The sequence below is a fragment of the Silene latifolia genome, chromosome X, assembly GCF_048544455.1.
Source record: "Silene latifolia isolate original U9 population chromosome X, ASM4854445v1, whole genome shotgun sequence".
Lineage (NCBI taxonomy): Eukaryota > Viridiplantae > Streptophyta > Magnoliopsida > Caryophyllales > Caryophyllaceae > Silene > Silene latifolia.
Genome location: NC_133537.1, coordinates 121,647,205 through 121,654,444, shown reverse-complemented (window position 1 = coordinate 121,654,444; position 7,240 = coordinate 121,647,205). Strand labels below are relative to the sequence as shown.

The 7,240-nt window shown below is 40.6% G+C and overlaps 1 non-coding gene across 1 annotated transcript; it reads right to left on the bottom strand.

The window, feature by feature from the left end:
- Window positions 1-732: 732 nt before the first annotated feature.
- LOC141624037 (small nucleolar RNA R71) lies at window positions 733-839 on the bottom strand. Its single transcript, XR_012533849.1, has one exon. It is a non-coding gene; the product is annotated as a small nucleolar RNA R71 (small nucleolar RNA).
- Between the last annotated feature and the right edge of the window lie 6,401 nt (window positions 840-7,240).

The window sequence follows — 7,240 nt, the reverse complement described above, 5'->3', positions numbered from 1 at the left end:
GTGAACACGAAACGGACCGATCAAAAATGGCACCGTTGCCGGAGACGTTGTTAACTTGATTTAGATTTTCTTATATTGTTATTAGTTGTGTCTTTCTTTGCCTCGAGGAAGTAAAACTCGTCAGGGTTTGTTCTAATTGTTTTCGAGTTGTTTGATATTTTGCATGTCTAGAAGGTCACAAGGTGATTTGTTACCTTTTGACCGTGAAATTGAAAGAACCTTGACAAACAATAGGAGATTTGCTAGGAGGAATTTGAGAGGTATTAGTGAGGTTGTTCAACCAACTATTGAGTTCATCAACCCTTTTGCAAGAGAAGGTGAGGAGAACCCAACACAAAATACCCCACAAAATCAACCTACAATGCCTAAATTTTCATCCCATTCCGTACCCACCGAGGAGAACCTACCCAATGGTACTCCCACACCACAACATTTGACCGGAAATTTTATTGCCAAATCCGCCTTTATCCAATTAGTCGAAAGGAGCCAATTTGGGGGGATGCCTAGTGAAGACCCTCATTCTCATATGGAAACCTTTTGTGACTATTGTGATGCGATTTCTCAAACCGGTGTGACTCAAGACCAAATTCGATGGGTCTTATTTCCTTTTTCTCTAATCGGCACCGCGAACAATGGTTGAAGGGCCTTGATAAGGCCACTCTCGGGATAGATTCTTGGAAGAAGTTGGGTCTAGCTTTCTACAAAAAGTTCTACCCATCGGAAAAAACTAACATGCTAAGAGCTCAAATTACGGGTTTTAAGCAAAGGGATGAAGAATCTTTGTATGAAGCTTGGGAGCGGTTTAAGGGAATTTGTCGCACATGTCCTCACCATGGACTTAGCGAGTGGTTCTTGGTACAACAATTTTGGAACGGTTTATATGAAGATTCAAGGAACATTCTCAACATGGGATCAAATGGAATGTTCACCGAAGTTGATGACAATCAAACATGGAACAAGATTGAGGAAATGGCGGTCCATAACTCACAATATAGTAGACCTCGCAAGGCTACTAGAGGAGGATGGCATGAAGTGGACTCTGTTACTCAATTGGGTGCTCAACTTAGTGCTCACATTGACACAATCAATTTAAAGTTTGAACAAGCTATGGCTAGACTTGAAGAACCCTCAAAATCACCAAAGCATCATGTTAATGCCATGACGGCATCCTCATCAATCCCAAGTGGGATATGTGAGAATTGTGGAACTTTGGGACATGACCAAGGTGAATGTAGGGGAACAAATGAACAAGTGAATGCTTTCCAAGCATACAAGAGTGGTACCCCTTATTCAAACTATTACAATGAAAACACCAAGTTTCATCCAAATCTCTCATACAAAAGCCAAAATGTTCAAAACCCTCAAACAACATACACCCCACCTCCCATGAGAAACCAAAATCAAAGACCCTTTTTCAACCAAAACCAAGGTTACCAAAATCAAAATCCATACAATCACCAAAATGACCAAGGTTTCGATGTTCAAAAAGCTGTCCTCCAAATGCAAAAGAATCAACAAGAGTTTTTCACTCAAATGCAAAAAGATAGCCAAGCAAAAGAAACCACCATCAACAACATTCTAGCTCACACCAAGATGTTGGAAACACAATTGACTCAACTAGCATCTTCAAGCTCACAAAGACAAAAGGGGCAATTACCACCTCAAAGTAATCCCCCAAGACATGAAACGGTTAGTGCCATTCACTTGAGAAGTGGTACAAGGTATGAAGCACCGAAGAAGCAAGTTGAGGATGAAGTTGTGGAAGCTAGTGATAAGGAAGAAATTGTGCAAAACTCCAAAGATGGAGAATCATCAAAAGAAGAGATTTCAAAGAAAAGTGAAGACAAGGCCAAGGAGAAGGAGCCCATTGTGATTAGACTTCCTTTTCCAAGTCGTCAACCCAAGCCCAAATTTGATGACCAACTTAGAAAGTTTATGGAAATTGTGAAGAATTTGGAAGTCTCAATTCCTTTCACGGAATTAATCAATCACGTGCCGGCCTATGCAAAATACATGAAAGACATCCTCACAAAGAAGAAGTCGATCCGGAAACTTGAGACTATCGCCTTCACTAAGGTGAGTACTGCAATACTTCAAGGGAGTTCACCTCCAAAACTAAAGGATCCGAGAAGCTTCTCAATACCGTGTACCATTGGCGACACCACGATCAACAAAGCCTTATGTGATCTAGGGGCTAGTGTGAGTGTTGTGCCATACTAGGTAAGTAAAAGGTTGGGGATGGGAGAGCTTAAATGCACCAATATCACACTCCAAATGGCCGATAGATCGACGAAGACACCATTAGGGATATGGGAAGATGTCCCCGTGCGAATTGGGAAGTTTTTCATCCCGGTGGACTTTATCATTGTTGATATGGAGGAAGACTCCAACATTCCAATCATACTTGGAAGACCCTTCTTACACACCGCAGGTGCGGTGATTGATGTAAAACATGGTGAGCTCACTCTAGAAGTGGGAGATGAGAGTATAACTTTTAATCTTGACAAGACTATGAGAGCTCCCCGTTTACATGAACCGTGTTTTATGATCGATCATTATAGTCGGAAGGATGAAAGGAAGAAGTCGGAACTCCAATGGAAAAAGAAAATTGAAGATGCTTCATTCAAAGAGCAAGTGAATTGTGACAAAGAGAGCTTGCAAAGCTCATCAAAGACAAGCAATGAAGAAGATGGCCTCATTGGCCAAGAAAAGGAAATGGGAAAGTTGTCTCCATCAAATCAAGAGATTTTCATTGATCAACTTAATGAAGTATGTGGTCTTTGGGACGACGAATTTGAAGGGATTTTTAATCCTTACATTGGTAATGCCATCGATCAAGACCGACAACAAGGGCCAAGGTCTATTGAAGTCCTCTACCATGATAATGAACAAGCTTTTGATTACTTTTTCTAGGTGTTGAGCAACATCAACAACACCTTGAACATGCCCCCTTGACATCTCATCAAGAATGAGAGTTTGGTGGAGTCCTCCCTAAACCACCATTTGTAAATATTTCTAACTCCCTAACTTGCATTTCAATTCTCGTATTGCATTTTTGTTATTTTTGGATTTTTATACTTTGATCAAGATAATTATCATGTTTGAGAGAAGTGAGGGAGGGACTAATAATTTCAATTAATGTGTAGTGCTTTAGCTTTGTGTGGGAATGGCAATTGCCTAGGCTACCCATGCCTTAGTAGTGCCCCCACAATGAAGAACACAAGATATGAAGAAGAATGGAAGAATGACAAGGGATATGCATTGTACACGGATGGAACTGAATCCGGGTACAAAGGGGTCGAATCCGAGCGGATTCAGGGGAATCCGCCCGTCTTCAAGAAATCCGGACGTATTGGGTAGAAGACGCACGTCCTGAATCGAGCTGAACTGTTGATATTTTTTACTGTCAGCGAATCCAGGCGTCCTGCATCCTAATCCGCCCGTCTTCAAAAATCCGCCCGTCCTGAAAGGAAGACGCCCGTCTTCTTGGCTGAGGAAAACAAGAAAAATTCCTGGACTGAAATCCGCCCGTCTTCTACAGAATCCGCCCGTCCCGTGTTTGCAAATCCGAGCGTCTTCACTGAAAGACGCCCGTCTTTAGGCGAGTTTTTCCAAACCCAGAAAAAGCAGAATCCGCCTGTCCCGAGCAGAATCCGCCCGTCTTGCCCCAGCAGTTCAAAATTTTCGGGTTTTATAAACCCCCTCCCACATTCATTTCTTCATTCCTTCATTCATAACACTACTCAAAACCCTCAAAAACCTCATCCTCTCCATCACAAAAACAAAATTCCTCAACAACATTCACCAAAATCAAATCAAAACATCCTTTTAACAACAAATCAATCACTCCTTTTTCAACAAAAATCAAAACCAAGCACAAAATCTTCAACCTTTGAGTCGATTTTTGAATTCATAATGGCAAAGCCTTTCATCTTTAAATCGATTTGGGTGCACTAGAAATTGAAGATTTTTCACTCTTTCTTGGTTAATTCATCAATGGCAAGGACTAAGGGAGCAACAAAGGCAACAAAGGCAAAGGCACCAAAGGCAAAGACACTTTCATTAAGGCAAAAGACTCTTCAAGCAAAGAAAGCATTGGCTATGGTGGTAGCAAACCAAAACTTGGAAGTGCAACAACAACAACAACCTCCCATGGGAGCAACAACATCTACTACTCCGGAAATTGATCAACTTGCAAACTATCCGGAGGTAATTTTCATTTCAAAATCCCATAGGGACACTTTTGCCAAGTTTGCTAGAAAATCATTACAATCCACCAAGTTTATTTGTGAAGATACCTTAGAAAAATTGGGTGACCTTGAGCAAACTAGAGCCTTTTTCAAAGCCATGGGGTTGGAGAAATTGTTTGAATCAAAAGAATTGACATACCCCTCCCTTACCTTAGAATTTTTGAGTTCTTTGAAAGTTAACAAGGTTGAGACCATGGAGACCATCGAGTTTCGTCTAGGTAATGTTAGTAGGCGCATCTCCTTTGAGGAAATGGGTAAAGCTTTGGGTCTTAGTGATTCTCCGAGTTATTTTAAGAATGTTGGCAAATATGACCCCGACCTTCTTTGGGAGGCGATTTCCGGAAGGAAATTTGATGACTTTCATGCGAGTCGTGCTCTTTTAGTCCACCATCCGGGCATAAGAGTATGGCACAAGGTCGTAGGGAACACCATCAATGCAAGAAAAGACACCAACTATTTCACCAAACTCGATTTTGTTCTTCTTGAGTCGGCTTTGAACGTTGGTAGGAAATTCACCAAGCCTTTTAACTTTCTAAGGCTCTTGGTGGATAGATGGTTAAATATTGATTGTGGGAAGAAAGGCACTACCGTTATTGTGAATGGAGGCCTAGTCACTATCCTAGCTAAATACTTTGATCCTAACTTCAACAAAGATAACAAGTATGAGGCGAAAGAAGGTGGTCATCTCGTTGATTTGCATACTATGATACACAAGTACAAGTGGGTTGCCCATAACCCTCTTGACACCAAGTATGGATGGCTCACTAGTGAGGCTAGTTCTTTCACTTTGCCTTCAAACATTTGTCGATTGAGTGTCCACCGGACCAATTATCTACTTCCCCTTTCAAAAGAGGCCGAGTATATTATCCAACAACAAAAGGGTGAACTTGAAATACCCTCCTCTTCCATTGTCACACCACCTTACCCTTTTGAGTACCAAGAGTTCAAGCCGGAAGGTGTTGAAGCAAGAAATGATTATTTGACTCTTCTCATGCAAGCAATGCACAAGCAAGCCTTTGAGGATCGGAAAAATGCTTACTTTGCTCAATATCCACCCCTCTTACACTTAGCTAGGCAAGGACTACTTGACCCATCATGTCCTTTGCCTAGTTGGGCGGATAAGGAAGTCCTATTTCCGAGTGCATCTAGGGTTGTTCCGGGTGATAATGAGGTTGTTGGTAATGAAGAAGTTGATGATAACATTGATGAAGAAGCTAGTGAAGAAGGAGAAGAGGATGATGAGCAAGGTGAAGAAGAAGGTGAAGAAGCAAGTGAAGAGGGAAGTGGCAATGAGACCGCTTCTAATGAGGATGATGATGATAGTGATGATATGATGGAAGATTAGCAAGCTTAGGAGGCTCCTACCCTCTCAAGGTTTGTCTATTTTTCTCTTTGTTCTATTTATTTATTTTTCTTGATCATTGTTGGAGTAGTCCTAGCACCATTGAGGACTCACACCTCGGTACTTTTGAGGTGTTCTCATTTTATTGTTCCCACCTTTCAAAATCCAAAATGACAAATTAGTTTCATGCATTGCATAGTGTGTGCATGAACTACACCCATCCTTGGACATTAGCAATAATGTCTAGATCGGTTTGGGGAAGTTAATGCATACACAACGGGAGGTAATCTAAATTATCCTCTCCGTCATAAACAAAAACCATGCATCATGTAGTATAGATTAGTGTAGATTGCATTTAGTGTAGAAATCATGCATCATGTTTGCATAATTTCCCATCATTTTGGCCATTGAGGACAATGCCCATATTAGTGTGGGGATGGGGAATTCTAACTTAACTTTTATTCAAAAATCCAAAAATAATTGAAAAATTTCGAAAAACCATAAAAATTTGAAAATTGAAAAACCCAAAAACATGTTTATTCCTTTTGTAGTGTAGTTATATATATATATATATATTGTATATATTGTGTTTGTTCTATCCTTGTTCACATTGAATGACTACGCCACATCCGAGACATGAGGATCATGAAGACCGCATGGTATGATCTTTCCAATCTCCTTTTTCCTCTTTATGTTAATGACTATGTGGCTTTATTTTGATTGATGCGGTATAACAATGTGAATTTAGGACTTGCATTTAGTTTATATGTCATATTAGTTGATAGAATCACTTGCATTAGGATGTATATATTAGTTGCATCATTGCATGTAGTTGCATTTAGATAAAACGTTTTGAAAAGTGCCTAATTGAGAACTTTGACAAGAGCAACTTAGCCATTACAAATACTTTTTCAACTTAAGGCCTTGCCTACTAGAATGGTTGTAAAACACCCTAGATAGTGTCATACTAGTGTCTTTTGACCCATGACCCAAAGCCTAGTCAAGGGTTTGCATGTGAGTCACCTATCCAACCCCGTGATGCGATGTGGACTTGGCTAACTTGTCTAGGTGACCTTGATTGACCTTGTGGTAAGGCAACCCAAAAATACTTTCTATCACTAAGCTTGAAGTGCTCATTTCGAAAATTTTGTCATGTGGAAGTAATTTAATGCCAAGGAAACCTCAAATGTTATGAAATGTTGAAATGTTGAGAAATTTAATTGTTTTGATGGAGGCGTACCACTTCGATGTGCTTTGGAGCGGGATCCATTGAATTGGGCCCCCACACGGTTGTGAATTCGGCCGCCCAGAGACAAAGGGACTATCACCCCGAAAAGCTATTGTCTAGAGGTTAACCGGTTGCCTAATAAGCGATTGGCGAAAGCAAAGGACACTAGCTCGGAAGGGACAAACCCCATCTTAAAATTTTTGAAATGTGAAAGTGAAATGAGGACAATTTTGAATACTAGTCATATCCACCCTTTGTTTATAAAGATTTGAGCATTTCATTACCAAAAAGCCTTTTGTCAAGCCACTTTGTCGAGCTTGGGACGATCCATGACCTTTACCGTTGTAGAGAATTCGAGACTTGTCATGTCATATGCTACTAGCATCATAGGGATCATCATTCCACCACCATCCGATCGCT